This window comes from Bubalus kerabau, chromosome 12, assembly GCF_029407905.1.
Source record: "Bubalus kerabau isolate K-KA32 ecotype Philippines breed swamp buffalo chromosome 12, PCC_UOA_SB_1v2, whole genome shotgun sequence".
Taxonomy (NCBI): domain Eukaryota; kingdom Metazoa; phylum Chordata; class Mammalia; order Artiodactyla; family Bovidae; genus Bubalus; species Bubalus kerabau.
In genome coordinates, this window is record NC_073635.1 from 17,178,352 (window position 1) to 17,201,129 (window position 22,778).

The window sequence follows — 22,778 nt, forward strand, 5'->3', positions numbered from 1 at the left end:
ATGTCCTTAGCCATTCATTCTGAGCGCTTCATTTGTTTTGGACAATTACTCGGACTCTCTGCACTTTGAGCTCAGAACTCTCTGTCTCGTCTTGCTCTCCGTGTACTTAGTAACCAAATAGGCGTTGAAATTCTTTTTTCCTGCTGTCTTGAGCAGGATAGATTTCTCCAGAACTCTTGAGGATGACACCAAACCAACAACTTCACACTCTTCAAAAATGATCACCATGTTGTGGTTTGGTTAATTTAGGGATGTGAAGGAAGGCTGCAAATAAACAAACAGGTTCCTTTAAATTGATAGTGCAGAGACAAACCCAGGACTCTTCTGGCCTTCGTTTTGCCAATATAGGACATATATACACCGTTGTATAGTATAAATGAAGTGATAAATGTATTTAGCACAGTGTCTGCCTAGCACACAGGAAGCATCCGATATACAGCAGCTATTATTATCAAAATATATACTTTTCAAGCTGTGAGAGTGAAGTAACATGTGAAAAGCACTTAGAATCGCACCTGGCAGATGCCAGTCACACTACAGCAATCATGTATACGCAAGTTCATGTGCCCCTGTGCGCAGTGAGAGCAGATAAACTGAAATGTCAGAGTCTGGGGCAGAGAAAGGTTTATTGCGAGGTCACACAAGGAGACGAGGTGGCTCATGCCTTGAAAAGCCCTGAGCTCCCTGAAAGGTTTTGGCAGAGCATTTTTAAAGGGCAGGTGAGGAGGAGGTTGCAAGGTAGCGATCAGCTTGTGCACAATTTTCTGATTGGCTGATGTTGAGACAGTCAGGTGGTATCACAGGGGTTATCAGTCCTTGGGCTCCAGGAGGCCTGAGGCTGTGTGCTCATGGTCAGCAAGTACTTCCTCCATCTGAGGGGGCAGGTGGTTCCCATCTGCAAAACAGCTCAGGAAATGTCCATCAGATTCTATTATCTAGGTACTCCAGAGAGGGGCTAAAGCAGAGGGTATGGCGGCGGGGGGCGTGGTGGTCTGTCCTGGGAAGGCCCCATAGGGTTCTTGTTGTTCAGTCGCTAAGCCCTGTCCAACTTTTTGCAACCCCATGAACTGCAGCACGCCATGCTTCCCTGTCTTTCACTTCCTACCAGAGTTTTTGTTCAGATTCACGTGCACTGAGTAGGTGATGCCATCCAACCATAGGGTCCTGCTTGGTTATAATCATGTGATGATGATAATGAGGAAGAGGGTATAACAATGATGAGCTTCCATTCCCTTTTCTCTCAATAGAATCATCTTCCTATGATGAGACTTCAGGAGGATTAAGGAGGTAATCTGCCTGCAATGCAGGACACCTGGGTTCCATCCATAGGTTGGGAAGATTCCCTGGAGAAGGGAATGGCGACCCACTCTAGTGTTCTTGCCTGGAGAACTCCATGGACAGAGGAGCCTGGCCAGGCTACAGCCCATGGGTTCGCAAAGAGTCAGACACCACTGAGCAACTATGCTTGCACTGAAGGAGGTCAGGTAACATGCTTAAGCTCATTTTGACAACCAACAATTACAACGCAAGTCAAACCCTTTCTTGGCATTTCTTGAGTGCGGTCAAAGGTGATCCCTCTCATAACTCTCTACCCCACCCCCACTTCATTGAATTTCCTTCCCCCTCCCCTCTAACTCATTATACCCAGAATCTACACCCAAGCATCCCCCTTCTCCAAATACCACTTTTTACCACCAATTCAAGTTACTCAACTGACCACGGCTTCCACAGTATTTGGCACAGAGCCCACCACACCATGAGGGCTTAGCTAACATTTGTGGAACTGAATGTAGTTTTATCAGAATACAGCATTCTTATTCCAAGAATACTAGAGTAAATGGCTATATCTTTAAAATGAAGTGAGTGAAAGTCGCTCAGTTGTGTCCCACTCTTTGTGACCCCATGAACTATACGGTCCATGAAATTCTCCAGGCCAGAATACTGGAGGGGGTAGCCTTTCCCTTCTCCAGGGGATCTTCCCAACCCAGGAATTGAACCCAGGTCTCCTGCATTGCAGGCATATTCTTTACCAGCTGAGCCACAAGTCTTTAAAATAAAAATTATTTATTTGGCTGTGCTGTGTCTTAGTTGAGGCATGTGGGATCTAGTTATCTAGCCAGGGATCAAACCTGGGCCCCCTGCATTGGAAGCTCAGAGTCTTAGCCACTGGACCACCAGGCAAGTCTCTAAATGGCTAATTCTTATCAAAAAATAAAAGTAAAACTTTCCACCTCAGTCACTTCTCAAGCACACAAGACAGAAATGAGCCCTAGGAACAGGTTGTGGGCATCTCCTTGACATAATGACACATCAGTCCTTCCCCAGCCTGTTAGGTTAATGCAATAGGATGGTGACCAGGGAGTGACCTAAGTTCAAAGTCAGGGTGCTGGGTGCTTCTCTCCAGCTCTAGAATGCTCTTAACTCCTTAGGATGTAAGGAGATGCTCTCCAAAAGTTCACAGCCTACTTTTTCAGGGGTATCCAGGTAACCACAATTATTTTTTAACTCACTACCAAGGGGAATTGAATCCTGTTTTCTGCAAATTAATCTCTCCTCATCACCTCTATCAACCCAGATACACATGTGTATCTGCTCTCACTATTCTGATGAGTGAAGGCTCCTGTCTTGGATCCCTTGGATCACATCACAGCAGCAGAGCCCTCAGAGGCAGCTGACCCTAATGCAATTATAATAGGCTATTAGATAACACTTCTGGGGAAAAAGGAAAGAAAAAAGCATAGTCGGGAGTTCAAGAGAGGTTTGCAATACCTTTAAATATGGTATTAAGAGACTGTCTGATAAATGACTTTTTCTGATTTGTAATCATAGAATTTATAAAGTTATAAAAAATTATGCTAAACTTACTTAAACATTTACTAATTTGCTTTTGTTGGAAAAAGAACAATGGAAGTTAATCACACTTACCTGGAAAATCCATGAAAGAAGGCTACCTTGCCCATACGTGTTTGGTTCAAGTGCTAATGGGCCTAATTCTAAAAGCAGCTCAAATTCTCCACATCAGCTTGTATGCTTGGGATTCTGTTTTTTCTTTCTTCTCAAATTTAAATGGCTACAGATTTACTTTAACACACGTTAAGCCTTCTTCTCTTTTCTATTTCCTATCTAAAGTAGTCATTGATGGGCTCAAATATGATTTGGTAACAGCTCAATCCTATTTGCATTCCTGTGTGCTCAGTTGCTCAGTTGTGTCCAACTCTTGTGACCCCATGGACAGTAGCCCACCAGGCTCCCTGTGTCCATGGGATTATCCAGGCAAGAATACTGGAGTGGGTTGCCACGTCCTACTCCCTGGGATCTTCCCAACCCAGGCATCAAATCTGCCTCTCTGGTGTCTGCTGCATTGGTAGGCAGACTCTTTACCACTAAGCCACACGGGAAGCCCTCTCACATGGAAGAATAAATACCTTCATGATTTGAAAGTGAACAAAGATTTACCTAATCAGGACATAAGAAGCACTAATCATAAAAGATATGATGGTATTTGAAATAATACATTTAATAATACCTACAATTTAGCTGTCTTTTATATCAGCTGTGGCTTTCATTTGTTAGAGATTCACAAGGTATTGTGAATGACTACTCAGATGGATCCAGATGCTCTCTCTCTCTCTCTCTCTCTCTCTCTCTCTCTCATTCTCACACACACACACACACACAGCCTTACATTTCACATTGATTTCATGGCTGCATGACAATTGCAAAATACCAGACCTTTCCCAACTCATGATTTACGAGAGAAAGAACAAAAAAGAGGAATCAGTTGCGCTCTTAGAATCCCCCTAAAAAGGCCATAGGATGGAAAGAAAACCACCTCTCAGTGCACAGAGCTGCTGATGGGGTGTCAGCAGGACTTGAATCACGGGACCCTCCCAGCTGCTGGAGTGATGATCTTGCTTTGTTCAAACTTTTTTCAGCAGGTGATTCACCATCAGATCTAAGGATGAACTTACTAATATTAAAAGGTGGGTAGTTCTGGGGAAGTCTTTAAATAAAATGCAAGACCATGATTTGTGCAATGGTACATTGGATTTCTCTATCGGAAAAATAGGACAATAAAGTAGATAATTTCTGGAAGCCCTGTAACATCATGATTCTTTATTACCTTTTTTTTTTTTTTTTTTTTTGGCTGCACCATGTAACATGCAGAACTTCCCCCATCAGGGATTGAACCAGTCCCCTTTGTAGTGGAAGCACAGAGTCTTAATCAGGAAAGTCTGATCCTTTATCACTTTAACTGCTTTTTTCCAAGCTAAAATTTACGTCACACATTTGATTCACTGACTTCATACACCACCTTATTCATTTTAGTTTCTTCCATAAATCCTCGTCTTCCCCTTATGGTTTTTGGTTCCCTCCTTAAATTCTTTCGAAGTTAACAATAAGAACAAGCTGAAACAGGGTTGGTATCTAAGCCCAGTCTCTCTTCCTCAGCCAGCAGTCTTCCCGTTTGTTTTGGGAAACGCTGAGCGGGGTGTTTAGTGCTGGGGCTCAGAGGCAAACATCTGTAGGTTCCCATCCTCTTTGTCACTTATGAGCTATGTGCCTTGAGCAAAATACTTCTGAGCCTTACTTCCCTTATTTGCAAAAGAGACCTAATACTAAAACCATTTAGCACATAGCATTAGACATCCGGATCTTAGCACAAGGTCTGGAGTGGGGAAGCTAACTATTCATGGGATGATCAGACCTCTTTGATGCTCCAGAGTTGCACTCTCTTTTCACCCTACACTGAGACTCCATAAGATTCAACCCCCAAAGGCTTCCTGTGTAGTCAGACTTTCCTTAACTCCTAGAATCTGAGCTTCTCAGTGTCCTAAACACTAGTGTACATCACATTATTGTGGAAACTACAGAAAAATGGACACCTTTAAGAGACTGAGATGCCAGTTTGAGGATATGGGATCCTCCTTATCCCAGCCATTCACTGATGATCATCAATGGAAAAGTAACTTGCTCAAATTTGTCTATTGGTTTTGGAAAGTATTTCACAGAGATAGGCCAAGGACTAAAGGGGACTAATTTTTTTTTTTTAATCAAGGACACAGAGCAATCAATAGTATATACTACACTATACGACATCATCAACTCAATGGACATGAGGCTGAGCAAACTCTGGGAGATGGTGAAGGACAGGGAAGCCTAGTGTGCTGATGTCCATGGGGTCACAGAGTCAGACATGACTGAGCAACTGAGCAACACTAAATTATACTTGATGCAGCTGTGAAGTCGAATTCACAGCCTTCAGCTTTTGAATTTTTAATGAATTGCAGTTATGAACATAAAGTGCAAATAAGATGATAAAATCTTTATAATTGTGAGATCTAATTATGAGATTTTATAAGATAAAAATCTTATAATTGCACTTGGGAATAGTTCAGTTTGTGGGAAGAATCTTATAACAAAGTTCCTATTATTAATTGGATAAAAAAATAATAGTATAAATGATGTATGTTTGACATTAGACCTGACATTTAAGGTCTCTAAGCTTCCATTTGCTTATTCATAAAGCATGCTCAGTGAGAAGAGTATCTAATTCAAAACAGTGATTATGAAGATTAAAATACATATATGAATATTTAGTATAGTCTCTTGTATAGTAAACACTCAAAACATTGTTGATTTTTAATGCTGATGATTTCATTATGACTTAATTTCTCCATCTGTAAAAGAGGATAAAATACCTGTTGTATAGGTCTTTATGAATATTAGATGAGATAATGTTTTAAGATATGTGTGGTACCGTTTCTGATAAGTGTAAGAAATTACTAAATGCTAGCTTTTTAAAACAAACTTTTGTTAGCTGTTTATTTCACTAGCCATGTAGACACACACACACACACACACACCTGTATGTGCGTTTTCCCTGGTCACCATTGATACTGTTGAAAAGGGACAAAAGGGGTGTCCATTTTAATGTATTCTTTTCCCTGAATAAAACTATACTTGGGGGTTTTATAATAACCTAAAAAGGGAAATAATCTGAAAAAGAATAGATACATATTATGTATAACTGAATCACTTTGCTGTGTACCTAAAACTAACACAGCATTGTACATCAACTATACTTAGTAAAAATAAATAAAATAAAATTCCTGGAAGCATCAAAAAGATTGTACTTTGAGGGATAAAAGGGCCATTTCTATTTATCCTATGTCCATTGATTTTTTTTCCCCCTAATCCAAATGGAAATCATAAACCACATAATCTGTTTGAAACACAGATTTCCCTGTGGGCTTGTTCTCTCTCCCCAAGTCATTGTCATAAAAAGCCAGTCACTTCCCATCTAACAGCTCAAAAAGCCCAACTGGTGTGGTCTTTGTCCATCAGACCTCAGGTCATTTCGCTCTCAGTGAATCCACATCATCTTTTTTCACAGACTTTTATGTTGAGATTTATGAGTAACTTGGTAATGTGGTAATGGGTCCCGATAAATGTCTTTTTTTTTTTTTTTACAAAGGAGCATTTGTTTAAGCGGCTAAATATAGTAATTACTCAATGCATTTTTTCCTCCTCCACATACTTTTAGGAAAGGAACTGTGTTCTGTTGTTCTGTGGCAATGACACAAAGCAATTGAGTATAAATGACGTGAAAAGCAGAGACGTTACTTTGCCGACAAAGGTCTGTCTAGTCAAAGCTATGGTTCTTTCAGTAGCCATGTATGGATGTGAGAGTTGGACCATAAAGAAAGCTGAGTGCCAAAGAATTGATGCTTTTGAACTAGGGTGTTAGAGAAGACTCTTGAGAGTCCCTCGAGTTTCATAGAACCTCAACGGTTCTGTGAAGACCTACAAGACCTTCTAGAATTAACACCCAAAAAAGATGTCCTTTTCATTATAGGGGACTGGAATGCAAAAATAGGGAGTCAAGAAACACCTGGAGTAACAGGCAAATTTGGCCTTGGAGTACAGAATGAAGCAGGGCAAAGACTAATAGAGTTTTGCCAACAGAATGCATTGGTCATAGCAAACATCCCCTTCCAACAACACAAGAGAAGACTCTACACATGGACATCACCAGATGGTCAACTCTGAAATCAGAATGATTATATTCTTCACAGCCAAAGATGGAGAAGCTCTATACAGTCAGCAAAAACAAGACCAGGAGCTGACTGTGGCTCAGATCATGAACTCCTTATTGCCAAATTCAGACTTAAATTGAAGAAAGTGGGGAAAACCACTAGACCATTCAGGTATGACCTAAATCAAATCCCTTATGATTATACAGTGGAAGTGAGAAATAGATTTAAGGGACTAGATCTGATAGACAGAGTGCCCGATGAACTATGGACGGAGGTTCATGACATTGTACAGGAGACAGGGATCAAGACCATCCCCATGGAAAAGAAATGCAAAAAAGCAAAATGGCTGCCTGAGGAGGCCTTACAAATAGCTGTGAAAAGAAGAGAAGTGAAAAGCAAAGGAGAAAAGGCAAGATATAAGCATCTGAATGCAGAGTTCCAAAGAATAGCAAGAAGGGATAAGAAAGCCTTCCTCAGTGATCAGTGGAAAGAAATAGAGGAAAACAATAGAATGGAAAAGACTAGAGATCTTTTCAAGAAAATTAGAGATACCAAGGGAACATTTCATGCAAAGATGGGCTCGATAAAGGACAGAAATAGTATGGACCTAACAGAAGCAGAAGATGTTGAGAAGAGGTGACAAGAATATGCAGAAGAATTATACAAAAAAGATCTTCATGACCCAGATAATCATGATGGTGTAGTCACTCACACTTACCTAGAGCCAGACATCCTGAAATGTGAAGTCACATGGCCCTTAGAAAGCATCACTGCGAACAAAGCTAGTGGAGGTGATGGAATTCCAGTTGAGCTATTTCAAATCCTGAAAGATGATGCTGTGAAAGTGCTGCACTCAATGTGCCAGCAAATTTGGAAAACTCAGCACTGGTCACAGGACTGAAAAAGGTCAGTTTTCATTCCAATCCCAAAGAAAGGCAATGCCAAAGAATGCTCAAACTACCGCACAATTGTACTCATCTCACACACTAGTAAAGTAATGCTCAAAATTCTCCAAGCCAGGCTTCAGCAATATGTGAACCGTGAACTTCCTGATGCTCAAGCTGGTTTTAGAAAAGGCAGAGAAACCAGAGATCAAATTGCCAACATCCACTGGATCGTAGAAAAAGCAAGAGAGTTCCAGAAAAACATCTACTTCTGCTTTATTGACTATGCCAAAACCTTTGACTATGTGGATCACAATAAACTGTGGAAAATTCTGAAAGAGATGGGAATACCCAACCACCTGACCTGCCTCTTGAGAAATCTGTATGCAGGTCAGGAAGCAACAGTTAGAACTGGACATGGAACAATGGACTGGTTCCAAATAGGAAAAGGAGTACGTCAAGGCTGTATATTGTCACTCTGCTTATTTAACTTATATGCAGAGTACATCATGTGAAATGCCAGGCTGGAAGAAGCACAAGCTGGAATCAAGATTGCCCGGAGAAATATCAATAGCCTCAGATATGCAGATGACACCACCCTTATGGCAGAAAGTGAAGAACTAAAAAGCCTCTTGATGAAAGTGAAAGAGGATAGTGAAAAAGCTGGCTTACAACTCAACATTCAGAAAACTAAGATCATGGCATCCAGTCCCATCACTTCACAGCAAATAGATGGAGAAACAGTGGAAACAGTGGCAGACTTTATTTTGGGGGGCTCCAAAATCACTGCAGATGGTGACTGCAGCCATGAAATAAAGACACTTACTCCTTGAAAGAAAAGTTATGACCGGCCTAGACAGCATGTTAAAAAGCAGAGACATTACTTTGTCAACAAAGGTCCATCTAGTCAAGGCTATGGTTTTTCCAGTAGTCATGTATGGATCTGAGAGTTGGACTATAAAGAAAGCTGAGTGCCAAAGAATTGATGCTTTTGAACTGTGGTGCTGGAGAAGACTCTTGACAGTCCCTTGGATGGCAAGGAGATCCAACCAGTCCATCCTAAAGGAAATCAACCCAGAATATTCACTGGAAGGACTGATGCTGAAGCTGAAACTCCAATACTTTGGCCACCTGATGTGAAGAGCTGACTCATTTGAAAAGACCCTGATGCTGGAAAAGATTGAAGCAGGAGGAGAAGGGGACGACAGAGGATGAGATGGTTGGATGGCATCACCAACTTTATGGATATGAGTTTGAGCAAGCTCCAGGAGTTGGTGATGGACAGGGAAGCCTGGTGTCCTACAGTCCATTGGGTCATAAACAGTCAGACACAACTGAGCGACTGAACTGATAAATGATGTGCATTTTTTTTTATCTTGGACAAGATGGTTAATTTCTCTTAGTCTTGGTTTAAAAATGAAAATTTGATAGTATGAATATTTAGTACAGTCCTATTCTTATTTTAGACAACTAATTATCTATTAAAGGCATCTAACTCATAGAAAAGAAAGTTTTCCTATTTCCCATAGAGTCACTACACATTTATCCTCGTGGTCACCATTTCCAGTGTCCTGCAGTGCTCTGTGTGGACCCAGGTAGAGCTGAAGTAGAGCGCAGGGCCACCAGGTTCCTGCAGTTCCTGTCAGAGCCTACACCGTGAGTGCAAGTCCAAACCAATCTCTAGACTTCCTGGAAAGAATCCCCTCAACGCCAGAACACCAGTTATGCAGGGTATTCAATGGAGTTGTAAGCAAATAAGCGCCTTCAGGTTATTCTTGCGTATCACTTATCTCCTGGCAGTGATCATGCCATTGACCCTCTAAAGGAAAAGGACTTCGAACTGCTTCTTCAGCAGTTTTCAGTGGCTTTTCTTTTACAGACACTCTGTAGCATGTGGCCCAGAAACCAAAGTGAACAGTTCACAAGACCATGAAATTTATCTTCTTGGCCTTAATGACATCTACTTTAATCACCTTTGCTAGTGGTTCCAGAAAATATATTATTTAATCTGGGAGTTAGAATTCTTTAAAATATTCAAAATGTAGATTTTTCCCCCTGATTTTAAATAAAATGAATCCATTATAGGATAGTTGGAATGGAAAAATATCCTAAATTTCTAAACCATACATAATCTTACAACTTACAAACCACCATGCTTAATATTTTGTTATATTACTTCTATCTTTTTTGCATACATATGTACGTATGTTTATGTATATGTATACACACATATTACAAATAGGAAATGTACGTACAGTATTATTCATTTAAAAAATACTATAGCATACACATTTCTGCAATTCATGAAATATCTTTGAAAAAGACCTGATTTTGAGTGACTGTGTGGCAGCCCATCACATGACTGATACAGTTTATTTAACCAACACTCACCTCTTTTTTTTTTCTTTAGCCATGGACTTTATTGTTTGACTATTTGCATTTATTATTCTATACAGAAACGTTAATTTCTTACAAAGCTCTGTATTCCATATTGCTAGGCCACTTCACTCTTCATTTTATGTCACATTTCCATCAAGAACTGTTTGCCTGATTGTGTGTTGTTGTTGTTCATTTGCTAAGTTGTGTACGGCTCTGCGATGCCATAGACTGGCCCACAAGGCTCATCTGTCCATGAGATTTTCCAGGCAAGAATACTGGAGTGGGTTGCCATTTCCTTCTCCACAACACTCACTTCTTCAGATGATAAAATTATTGTTCCACCACAGGGAATCTTGTATTAGTAGGAAAAAGAAATGCATCTCAGGTATTGCCTAATATATATTCTCTTTCTGGAGATGTAAATTGGTCTTTTAACGCAAAGGGTGGGTCAAGCTCTATTTCTGTAGTTAAAGACCAAAGGATACTGTAATAGTTTAAATACCTGAAATGGAAGATGTACAAGAAATGACAGCAAAGAAGTACTTTGACTAGATCTCCATTTTTCACAATCCCTAAACTTTGCCTTGAAGGGAAACACCTCGTAAGTTTTTACCTGATTCCCATTCTTAGTTTTTCCCTCATGTATTCCCTGCTGCTGCTGCTGCTAAGTTGCTTCAGTCATGTCCAACTCTGTGTGACCCCATAGACGGCAGCCCACCAGGTTCTCCCGTCCCTGGGATTCTCCAGGCAAGAACACTGGAGTGGGTTTCCATTTCCTTCTCCAATGCATGAAAATGAAAAGTGAGAGTGAAGTCGCTCAGTCGTGTCCGACTCTTAGCGACCCCAAGGATTGCAGCCTAACAGGCTCCTCCGTCCATGGGATTTTCTAAGCAAGAGTACTGGAGTGGGGTGTCATTGCCTTCTCCAATGCATGAAAGTGAAAATTGAAAGTGAAGTCACTCCCAGAGGATCCTAAATAATAAAGCCCTATTTGTCAATTAATTATTAGTTCACTTGATAAACTAACTCCTACCATTTGTTGCTGTTCCTCTTCCTGTGCTGAATTATAGACAAATGAATTCTAATGTAAGAGGAGATTGGTGTTTACCGTTGAATGAAAAGGAATACTCAAACTAAGTTAAATGTACATTTTAAATTCTGCTTATAAGTGATATCATTCAGGATTTGTCTTTGTCTGATTTATTTCACTTAGCATAATTCCCTCCAAATTCATCCATGTTGCTGCAAATAGCAAAATTTCATTCTTTTTTATGACTGACTATTCCATTGTCTAAATATACCACATCTTCTTTAATGGTTACCAACGGGAAAGTGGGGAGGGGCAATTCAGGGGTTATAATGGGAGTGGGAGGTACAAGCTATTGGGTGTAAGAGAGGCTTGATGATACATTATACAACATGGGGGAATATAGCCAATATTTTGGAATAGCTGCAAATGGAAAATAACCTTTGTATAAAAATTTTAAAATCTTTTTAAAAAGCAATACAAAGCTTTTGATATTTGGCAAAACTAATACAATTATGTAAAGTTTAAAAATAAAATAAAATTTTAAAAAAATAATTAAAAAAATAAAAATAAAATAAATAAAAAAATAAAAACAACCTAACAAATGTAAACTCTTCCTATAAATTCTAAACATACCTAGCTCTTCCTTTTATTTTCAAAGGTGAGGTGTCGATTGATTTTCTTTCATCAAAACTCTTTTTCTGGCATCGCCCAGCTTTGCCATGAGCCCCAGGCCCACTCTCTGCCTCATGCCAGCCCCTCGTACCCACCACCCCCAGCTGTGAGCTCTCCCTGGCCCTCTGGGGATGGGCTTATGAGAAACTTTCTGCTCACTGCCAGTCTCATTTTAATCACAGTCTCTTATTGATAGAGCAGCTGAGGTTGAGAATAACTGACTATAAAACCCTATCACTGCAAACATCTCTTTATCCTTATCCAAAACACTCAAAGGAAGCCATATACCCAGCTACACTACTTTTGAACTTATACAGTGCTATAGAATTCAAATAATCTTTCATTCAGTAATAACAACAAAAAAAGTTGTCCTACATTATGGTGGAGTGGGATGTGCATGGACTAGATTTTATCCAGGGCAAGTGGAAATGAAGAGGAATTTTGGGGGAGGGATGAGAAGGAGGCAGGAGGAGGGGAAGGACATCTAATCACTTTGTGCTGGGATTTTTCTTTTGTTAATCTGATGGCAGCCAAGGAGAGGACAGAGAGAACACAACTCCCAGCCCCGCTTGGGTGTGTTCCTAGGTTGCACAGGTAAAATCAGCTCTGAAATTAAACTCTCAGCGCTGATGGTTTTTTTTTTTTTTTTTTTTTTTTGACATGGACCATTTTTAAAGTCTTTATTCAATTTGTTACAATATTGCTTCTGTTTTATGGTTTGGTCTTTTGGCCTGGAGGCATGTGGGGTCTTAGCTTCTCAGTCAGGGATTGAACTCAAACTCCCTGCATTGGAAGGAGGCTTCCCTGCATTGGAAGGAGGCTTCCCTGGTGGCTCAGACAGTAAAGTGTCTGTCCGCAATGCAGGTGACCTGGTTCGATCCCTGGGTTGGGAAGATCCCCTGAAGAAGGAAATGGCAGCCCACTCCAGTATTCTTGCCTGGAAAATCCCATGGACGGAGAAGCATGGTAGGCTGCAGTCCATGGGGTCGCAAAGAGTCGGACACAACTGAGCAACTTCACTTTCACTTTTCTTAACCACTGGACCACCAGGGAAGTCCAAGCACTGACTCTCTGAGGGTTGTTCTTGTTCAGTCACATTCAACTCTTTGCCATGGTCTGTAGCCCTCCAGGCTCCTCTGTCCACGAGATTTTTCAGTAAGAGTACTTGAGTGGCTTGCCATTTCCTTCTCCAAGGGATCTTCCCAGACCAGGGATGGAACTCAAGTCTCCTGCATTGGCAGGCAGATTCCTTACCACTGAGCCACCAGGGAAGCCCTATTGAAGGGTATTTTTACATTAAATTCTGCTGTATGAAGTTTCCAGAAGTCACAGGATCCCACTTCCATGGCTAATGCAGACAACTTCAGTTGCTTTTTGCAGTCACCCAATGTCCCTCTGCATGGAGCCACCCGATGTCTTTGCTTCAGGAACTTGAAGTCTGTCTGAAAACAAGAAGTCATCATAAACTTCATGTTTCGTTTCCTCTTTTTTCCTGTATTTGATAGCCCACAAAAGGGTATGTGAAAGTTAATCTCACCCCTTCCTTATCTTATTGGTAAGAGAATTTTCAGCTGTGCAAGGAAACCGGGGCGTGTGGGTATGCCTGGGAATGCGGTGCTGCAGGTTCGTATTCCTGAAAGTCAAGAGTATTTGGGGGCTTCTCTGGCAGTCCAGTGGCTAAGACTCCATGCTCCCAATGCTGGGGGCTGGGGTTCGATCCCTGGGCAGGGAACTAGATCCCACATGCTGCAACTCAGGGTTTGCATACTGCAACTGAAGATTCCGAGTGCTGCAACTGAGACCTGGTGCAGCCAAATAAATTTAGAAGAAGAAGTAGGGAAAAAAAAGAGTGTTTTGCTAAGATTGCACAGTCAGACCCTTCTTCAGACCTCAGCAGCTGGGAGCTTGGGTAAGAAATAGAACCTGCTGATGCAGACCTTTGTAACCACCACACTCTGGCCCAGGCTGCCCCAGTGCAGAGCATGAATGAGCTTGGAGCAGTGGGTGCATTTATGCAACAGTTTCTCCAAACCACAATGGAAGTATCTGACTTGATTGCCAATATAAGAGGTTTTAAATTTTTCATTTTATTTTTTTCATTCTCTGCCTCAAAATGACCACACTCAGTTTAAGTCAGTTCTGAGTGACATCACTGATACAGAAAGCTGTCTGGAGCAACGACAAGAGGCGAAACTTTCATGACTCATGGCAACAGAGAACACACTTGGGTCCTATTGATAAAATTGTGTGACATAAATATAGCTGCACATGCAGGCTTCCCAAAAGTTTCAGCTTGAACCAAACACTCGCTCACATCACTACTTTCAAAAAGTTGTTATAATCTAGAATTATACAATCTCAATATTCTTTAAGCGATACAAATATACTCTAGAATTGGGGTACTTCAAAATGTGTTAGTGTGTACCCTTTTAAAGCCCTAGAGAAAAGCTTTTCTTCGTAAAAGATTGTTAGTTGCTCCAGGTTGGTGGTTATTAATCCAAGATTAGCCAACTCATCAATATCCTTTTCCTACCTCAGGAAAATGGCCTGAAGAATTCTCTTTCATTGTCTATAGAATAAGAGCTTGTATATTTACATGTGTGTGCGAGGCAATGGCACCCTACTCCAGTACTCTTGCCTGGAAAATCCCATGGACGGAGGAACCTGGTAGGCTGCAGTCCATGGGGTCGCTACAAGTCGGACACGACTGAGTGACTTCACTTTGACTTTTCACTTTCATGCATTGGAGGAGGAAATGGCAACCCACTCCAGAATTCTTGCCTGGAGAATCCCAGGGACAGGGGAGCCTGGTGGGCTGCCATCTATGGGGTCGCACAGAGTCAGACACGACTGAAGCGACTTAGCAGCAGCAGCAGCAGTAGCACGCTTAGTCACTCAGTCGTATTGACTCCTTGTTGTCCCATGGACTGTAGCCTGCCAGCTTCCTCTCTCCATGGGATTCTCCAGGCAGGAATACTGGAGTGGATTGCTATTTCCTCCTCCAGGGATCTTCCTGACCCAAGGATCAGATCCATGTCTCCTGCATTGCAGATGGATTCTTTACCATCTGAGCTACCAGGGAAGCCCTGTATATTTACATACTAGATACCAATGCAAGTCATTGGGCACTATTCCAAATTCGAAGATGCAGAGATAACAAAGCAGCTTACAGGGGACTTCCCAGGTGGTCCAGTGGTCGACTCCCTGCTTCCAATGCAAAGGGCATAGGTTCCATTCCTGATTGGGGAACTAAGATCCCACATGGCTCATGGTGTAGCCAAAAAAAAAAAAAAGCCAGAAAGCATCTAATGTTCTTTGTTTGGTTGAAGGGATGGGTAGTAGGCAGCTAGTGGGGATTTAGAGTCTGTGTGACTATCAAGCAATCTGGAAAATAGCAATCAACTCCACCTGTAAACTGCAAGTCACATTTCAAGGTAAACCTGGACTGACAGAATGGTGAAATCAGCAATAGTGTTTCTTGCCAGATCAGATCCTGATACTACAGGCAGAACGGCAAAAAAGGAGAATGTGTTTTAAGAACGACAACAATTTTTCTGTCTTGGAAAAGATAATTACCATCAAAGAAGTAGACATGAAAAATACATGTGTTTTGTTTAAATTTATATGACATTCAAAGTAGACAAAACTAAACTTCAGTTTTTTGAGATATATACATAAGTGGTACAGCTATAAAGGAAAATGAAGAAATAGAAAAGTCAGGGGGTGGTTCCTGGTAGGACTTGGGATAGGGACAGGTTGTGACTAGGCAGAAGCATCAGTGGGTTCCTTGATTGCTGGTCATGTTCTAGGTTTTAATCTGGGTGGTAGCCATATGGGTGTTTACTATATAATTATTATTAAATGCCACATATGTGCTTTATACATTTTTTTCTGAGTGCATGTTTTATTTCACAATTTTTAAAAGAATATGAAACAAATGGCTACTTTAATCATCCCTGTGGATACTTGCTCCTTGGAAGAAAGTTATGACAAACCTAAACAGCATATTAAAAAGCAAAGACATCACTTTTCTGACAAAAGTCTGTATAGCTAAAAGTATGGTTTTTCTAGTAATCATGTATGGATGTGAGAGTTGGGCCATAAATAAGGCTGAGCACCAAAGAACTGATGCTTTCAAACTGTGGTGCTGGAGAAGACTCTTGAGAGTCTCTTGGACAGCAAGGAGATAAAACCAGTCAACCCTAAAGGAAATCAACTATGAATATTCATTACAAGGTCTGATGCTGAAGTTGAAGCTCTAATACTTAGGCCACCTGATGCAAAGAACCGACTCATTGGAAAAGATCCTGATGCTGGGAAAGATTGAGCAGGAGCAGAAGGGGACGACAGAGGATGAGATGGTTGGATGGCATCACTGAGTCAATGCACATGAGTTTGAGCAAACTCCGGGAGGTAGTGATGGACAGGCAGCCTGGCTTGCTATAGTCCATAGGGTCGTAAAGAGTCAGACACGACTTAGTGACTGAACAACAACAAGGATGAAATTTGAACACTATTGACTATCCAGTGACTGGCAAACTCTGGGTTGCATCTGAGGGAAGCTCTCATTTGGAGACCTCTGAAAGCCCTTCATATTTAGGACTAGAAACTGAGAGTGACATTGACCTTGATGCTGTCTTCTCCATGGCTGTCCTGGGACCACAAGCAGCCAGGGCAGGTGCTGTAATGAGGAGGGTTGGCCAAATGGTGGGAGATTAAGATAAGGCAGCTCTGAGAAGAGCTGACTCATTTGAAAAGACTCTGATGCTGGGAAAGATTGAGGGCAAGGAGAAAGGGACGACAGAGGATGGGATGGTTGGATGGCATCACTGACTCAATGGACATGGGTTTGGGTGAACTCTGGGAGTTGGTGATGGACAGGAAGGCCTGGCGTGCCGCGGTTCATGGGGTCACAAAGAGTTGGACATGACTGAGTGACTGAACTAAACTGAAGATAAGCCAAGCAGATGGCACAGTGCAGCCAGGAGACCCAAGGTCACAGAGAAGTTGAGGGTCCAGTAGGTAGAGCTATTGGTGGTAAGAACAGTCTATACAGGCAAGCATAGGTCTGGACATGTATGAATGCTGGCAGATTTTCAGAATGTAAACTTAGTGCTCAGGAGATGAGATGTGGAGTCTCCTGACACTTGGCCAACTGAGCTGGGGAAGGAGAGAGGTGGGAACTGGAAATTACACACACCTATTGTGATGGCTAGAGCACGGCATGGCAACCCACTCCAGTATTCTTGCCTGGAGAATCCCATGGACAGAGGAGCCTGGTGGGCTACCATCCATGGGGTCACAGTCGGATGCGACTGAGTGACTTGAGCACGCACACAGGCTCTCTGTTCCAGTCCTGACCCTGTGGACAGGGTCCCAGTCAGAGTGCCCCATCCATCTTCTGCCGCAAAGCCATGCATCCCAAGCTTGGCCAATCAGAGTCCTTCCTCAGAGGTTTTCCAAACTGGAGTTCAAGCAACTTTTATATTCTCTATAGTTTATGCTGCTGCTGCTAAGTCGCGTCAGTCGTGTCCGACTCTGTGCGACCCCATAGACGGCAGCCCACCAGGCTCCCCCGTCCCTGGGATTCTCCAGGCAAGAACACTGGAGTGGGTTGCCATTTCCTTCTCCAATGCATGAAAGTGAAAACTGAAAGTGAAGTCACTCAGTCGTGTCCGACTCTTCGCGACCCCATGGACTGCAGCCCACCAGGCTCCTCCGTCCATGGGATTTTCCAGGCAAGAGTACTGGAGTGGGGTGCCATTGCCTTCTCCGTCTCTATAGTTTATAGGTGGAGCTATAATTGTGTCTCCTAACTATGTAACCATTCACCCTAAGGTATGGAGAAGCCGAAAAGAAAACAGCTGATGCCCAACGAAGTAGCAGCTGTGGAATCACAGCTTCGTGCCCATTCTGATTCCATTTAACCCGTAAGGGTAGTTCTACTCCTGTCTCCACTCAAACATTATGCCCTTATCTCACAGTTCTATATGATTTTTTTTCTCCTCACAAAGCTGCTTGCAGGTACAAGGAAATAGAGTGACATACACATTTAAGAAATGTGAGTTATATGTTGTTGGCCCAAAGGGAGGGCACACAGTTTAAATAGCCAGGAAAATCATTCATCTGACCTGAGGAACAAGCAGAGCTGGAGTTCATTAGTCAGCTCTTCCACACATAGCTCACTGGTGATTTATGAAAGCGACACTTCCCCTTTGTAGGGAGCAATGAGAAGCATTCCCTAAGCCAGTCTGAGGTTGTCTGATTTGCCTTTCCTCCACCCAAGCCCTCAGGCTTTACTGATCTGGTTCTCGCTTCCGCTCTGACCGCAGTGGCACGCGCACTCACAGACTCAAGATGTTCTGTGCTAAAACTGGGTCAGTCCCCACAACCTGGGGCAGACGGTCGGGCACCCCATCTGATTCTCGTTCTGTCTCGTCTCTCCTGTCCAGCCTCCGTGTTTGTCATCTGTGTGGGTGTGCCCTGTTGAAAAGGATGAGGACACATGGGATGTATTTATAGCTTGGTGAAAGGACTGTGAGGAACTTCAGCTGATTTTTTTATCCAACCTTCATACTTAGATACTGTTCAAGAAGCAATGTGGCCTTATGATTTGGTAAAATTAAAAAAGAGGTATTTTGCCCTCTAAGTCCCCACCTAACTACCATACTGTGAACTGGGCAAATAATAAACTTTAAACCGTTGTAATGCAGATGGAGAGGGGACCTATTTTGAGTATATCCAGGACTTTCGCATGGACTTGGAGCATGCCCTTATAACCCAAAGTCTCTGAAAACAGCCTCTATTCCTTGTCTCCTCCCTCTGTTGTCTTGTTTATACGTCCACAGTTAAAACACAGATGTTTTCTGAAGGTTATCAGAACATTTGATCATCAGAGTTCATGAAGAACACATATAAGAATGGCTGGAAGTTAAAAAGCCTGTTGTACGAAGTGCTGGCAAGGATGTGAAGGAACTTGAATTCTCAGACACTGCTGGTGGGAAGGAAAAATGGTACAATCGGTTTGTAAAACAGTTTAGCAGTTTCTGAAAAAGTTAAGTATAGCAGTTTTTGAAAAAGTTAAATATACACATACCCGTATAAGCCAGCCTAAGTATTTACCCAAGAGAAAAGAAAGCGTGTGTTCACACAAAAACATGAATGTGAATATTCAAAACAGCTTTATTTGTATTAACTGCAAACTGGAAACAACTCAAGTGTCCACTAATAGGAGGATGGCTCAGCAGAGATAGGGACTTTCCTGGCAATCCAGTGGTTAGGACGCCAAGCTTCCACTCCAGAGGCCTGGGTTCAATCCCTGGTTAGGGAACAAAGATCCTGCACGTGGCGCAGTGTGGCAAAACAAAAATAAATAAAAACAAACTGGGATATAAACATTAAAAAAAAAAAAACATTTAAAAAGCACCAAAGATATATCCAGATATCCATGGTATATCTACAATGGAAGACCACTCAGCAAAAAGAAAGACAGACAGGACCAGAAGGCAGGGGAGAGAGCGAGGGCTGGAGAAAGACAGAGAGCTATCTGATAGATGCTTCAACAAGAATGAGTCTCAATCTCAAAATAATTAGGCCAATTCTCAAAATAAGGAAACCAGATTTTAAAAAGAGTTATGATTTTATTTATATAAACCTGTATGATTTCATTTATATAAAACTCTAGAAAATCTAAACTAGTTTACGTGGGTCTCTATGGAGGACAGATAGGAGAGGGTGGGGAGGAGGGGTTACAAAGAAGCAGAGGGAAATCTGGGGGGTGATGGATGTGCTCATTAGCTTCATTGAGGTGAGGGTTTTAGGGTGTGTGTACATATGTGAGAACCATCTATATGCTTTATTTTTTCTTAATTAAAAATATTTCATTACTAAAAATGCTATTATCTGACAACACAAATCATCAATTACCACAAGTCATTAATTTATAAAAACCACAATATCTGTGATACACAATAAAGTGAGCTATGCCTGTATTCCAAAACGGTTTCTAAACAAGAATAGTTCTACAGGGGATGATTAAGTCTATTCTCAGAGAAGAGCGATTCCTTCATTTGTTTTATAAATATGAATAACTCTTTATAGATGAAAAAAGTCTTGAGATATAACATAATAATCCTGAGACCTAATGTATCAGGAATTATACCAAGAATATCAAGAAAAGAGATTCAGTAAGAAAGGGATCAAGTTTAGATATCGATATTTTTATAAAACCCCATTTGAAAATCACTGGCCTAGAAGATGACAGATGTACATAATGTAAAAGTTGAATAATAAATGAAATTAGGACTGATAGCCCTGTACCACCAGAATTTTGATAAATACAGGAAAACTTTTAAACTATGTGCTTTAAATATGTATGTCTTACTCCAGGTCAGTACTTCAATAAAGTTGTTTCTAAAAGCCCCACGCACTTACCAGTCCTATAGCAACTTATCTAGATAAGTTGGTCCTATACTGACTTATCCAGAGTATTTGGGGAGTCTGACAATGTTATTCTCTTCCAAATGCTTCCCTTTCCAGGCTCCCCTGATCACTTCCTGCCACCCCACACATGCAGGGAGAGGCTACAACAGTAGCTGTATAGATGAGGCCAGGGTCTGGCCTGCTGACTTTCAACATATAGGCCTATTTTTCTGCCATCATTTTGAGCAGCCACAATAGTCAAAGAAAAGCAGTGGAACTTCCAATAAACCTGCAAATCCAAATGACTCAGTAAACACTTTTGTATTTTCTGGCTGCTGTACATCAGCAAGGAGGATGTGGGTGAGTGTGTTTAGGGGATACTTGGTATTTTTCATCATGTGTAAATGACTACATTAAATTTTATAAAAAGCTAAGATCATGGCATCCGGTCCCATCACTTCATGGCAAACAGAAGGGTAAAAAGTGGAAGCAGTGACAGATTTTCTTTTCTTGGGCTCCATAATCACTGTGGACAATGACTGTACCAATGAAATTAAAAGACGCTTTTGCTCCTTGGAAGGAAAGCTATGACAAACCTAGACAGGGTATTAAAAAGCAGAGGCATCACTTTGTCAACAAAGGTCCATATAGTCAAAGCTATGGTTTTTCCCATAGTCATGTACAGATGTGAAATTGGTCTATAAAGAAGGATTAAAAAAAAAAAAAAAAAAAAGAAGGTTGAGTGCCAAAGAACTGATGCTTTTAAACTGTCGTGCTGGGGAAGATTCTTTGAGAGTTCCGTGGACTGCAAGGGGATCAAACCAGTCAATCCTAAAGGAAATCAACCCTGAATATTCATTGGAAGGACTGATGCTGAAGCTGAAACTCCAATACTCTGGCCACCTGATGTGAAGACAAGACCCTGATGCTGGGAAAGATTGAAGGCGAAAGGAGAAGAGGGTGGCAGAGGATGAGATGGTTAGATAGCATCACCAACTCAATGGACATGAATCTGAGCAAGCTCTGGGAGACGGTGAAGGACAGAGGAGCCTGGCGTGCTGCAGTTCATGGAGTCGCAGAGTCGGACATGACGTAGCGACTGAACAACAACAACAAAACAAGTTACTAAGAGTCAAGAACAGGCTCCCAATTAATCCAACAGCCTTCCAACATACTTCTCAGAGCTGCAGAGGGCAGAAGTTTCAGCACACTTGCCTGGATGAGCTTTCTGGGTTTTCATCCATCGCTCCAGTAAATCTGGTGCAGAGCGTGGGGCCTGGCTGGGCTCCATCTTTCTTAGAGGCAGCAGACACAGCCCTGCCTGGACCTCCACACCCTCCTCTTCACCCACCCAGGAAGAGAAAAGCAACTTTTTCAGTCTTCATCCACCCTGCAGCTGCTCACATCGAGGATTTCAAGAAGTGGCAAATGGCCGTGCTTTCAAAAGCCACCCTACATTACCAGACGATGGAGTAACTATCAGGAGATCTGCTGCCAACCTTCTCGTTTGCCCAATAGTTACCCGGATATGTTATGACAAATGCTTCTTTAATAAGTCACTACATGTGGTTTGAATTTAAGAGAAGAAGTCTACCAGATTGTGGGGCTGCAGTTTAACCAGGACACTGGAGTGCAAAGTCAGGAAATATCAGCCCAAGTTTCTGTCTACACACTTCGGGTCACAGTTCTAGGGCTCCTTATAGGAGTCACGTGCTTAGGTACTGACAGGCGCCTGTTTTGAGATTCCTCTGTTTTATTAAATTCAAGGTTGTCATGGGTAACAGTCAAGTCTGTTTAGTCCCACACTTCATTTTTTCATTTTTTTCTAGGAAACTTTCGGCAGCATTCCACTTTAAAGTGGTGTCTTAAGGGTAGATGTTCTTAAGACTTAGTTCAAAGATCTCACCGCAAATCCATTTGTTGACTTCTTCCAGATAAAAGATTTAATCCCGTGCTCTGGGAGAGAGACATTCTTTTCACTTTCTGGGGCGAAAACGCACACTGTCTGATGGAACCAATGTCTGATGGGAGATTGCGTGTGTTAAGATAAAGGAGGTCTGCTGCATCCAACAGTGAAAGGGAGACTCCGGGAGGTCAGGGAGCTGTGATTGCTAGCGGGCGTTTTTGGATACAGAAGTCAGCTGGCCAGAAGGCACTATTAGTTCTGTGATTCATCAAGGGCCATTTGTATCACGAATCGGTATTAAAGGAGACGACAGGTCACAGCGATGGAGCCATTTTCAGGGAAATAAAAATAATCAAATAATGCCCCAAGACCCAACTTCCCTTTGGGGGTGAGTCTGAATAGAGAACAGCTGCCTCTGGGAGGCAAATAGGCAAGGCTTTCTTTTT

General features: G+C 41.8%; 1 long non-coding RNA gene across 5 annotated transcripts in view; it reads right to left on the reverse strand.

Moving 5' to 3' along the window:
* Positions 1 to 106: 106 nt before the first annotated feature.
* LOC129624334 (uncharacterized) overlaps positions 107 to 22,778 on the reverse strand; it is a 41,401-nt gene continuing 18,729 nt past the window's right edge. Inside the window, exons 2-3 of one of the 5 annotated variants that reach the window (XR_008700894.1) lie at positions 13,301 to 13,447; positions 107 to 895 (exon numbers count right to left, since the gene is read on the reverse strand). This is a non-coding gene — a long non-coding RNA (uncharacterized LOC129624334). Of the gene's footprint in view, positions 907 to 2,925; positions 3,389 to 13,259; positions 13,448 to 22,778 lie in introns of those variants that run through there. The other 4 variants (XR_008700893.1, XR_008700895.1, XR_008700891.1 and 1 more) reach the window with 4 other exon arrangements.